Source organism: Schistocerca piceifrons, chromosome X (genome assembly GCF_021461385.2).
Source record: "Schistocerca piceifrons isolate TAMUIC-IGC-003096 chromosome X, iqSchPice1.1, whole genome shotgun sequence".
NCBI classification, from domain to species: domain Eukaryota; kingdom Metazoa; phylum Arthropoda; class Insecta; order Orthoptera; family Acrididae; genus Schistocerca; species Schistocerca piceifrons.
The window spans coordinates 916,691,279-916,692,208 of record NC_060149.1 but is presented as its reverse complement, the minus strand read 5'-3'; positions in this window follow the sequence as shown (position 1 = coordinate 916,692,208).

The following is a 930-nucleotide window of genomic DNA, read 5'->3' as shown; positions in this document are numbered from 1 at the left end:
GAACCTGTAGCGTCTTTCAGCACTAATAAAACATTATTAGCTAGTTAATATTCATTCATTCAGATTCACAACTGTGTCTTGTCATCAGTCTTGGCTGACGCCTCGTGCCTTTGACAAGAAATTCTGATGACTCGTGTTGTCAGTTTGGCAGGCAAGGCTGCTCCTCCAGCAGTCGGCTGAAGTCTTGTTGGCTGACTTCTGAAGTCTGTGGGCGAAGCTGTTGGGCGGGAAACAATGGTGTGAGGCTCTGTTAATTGGGACGGATTGTGGCCTGCTTCTTTACTAATGGTTGGAGGTTCTCACTGTGTTTGCTTAAAAATCTGTTACAGGCGCTTTCAAGTCTGTAACGTGTTATTGTCAGAGGTATAACTTGCTCCACATAACAAGTGCTAATGAATCTCTTTCTCTCCCCCTCAGTGGACGTTCCTCTGAGTGTGTAACTTGTGCCTGGCAATTGGTGCTGATTTAGTGGTGTGTGCTCATGTATGTGACTTCATACTGATTATTTCTTCTGCATAGCTACAGCATGTTATCACCCCTGCTTGGTGTCACCTGTGGCTGTGCTTGTACGAACTTACGACTAATTAAACTTTTCCTCTTTTCTCCTCTGTAGTGTAACATAATAATTGTGAAAGGGGTATAGTGTATAAAATCTAGTTCTTAAATTTCGGTGCTATAAAGTGTTAGTGCTGAAATGTTTATGGTCATAAATGTGGTAAAAGTACCTATATTGCAAATCTAATATACAAAAAAATTAGGCACAAATTGGTATTTATTGAAAAGTAGAAGCAAATGTGGTCTTCAGTTGTGTGTTTGTCAGGTTAGCATTTATGTCCATAGGTGGCTTTTGATTCCTCACCCATTTCTGCCAACCATTAGTATTTCCGTGAGGCTAAGGCATTCATGAAAATAGTACTGCCATCGCGCATA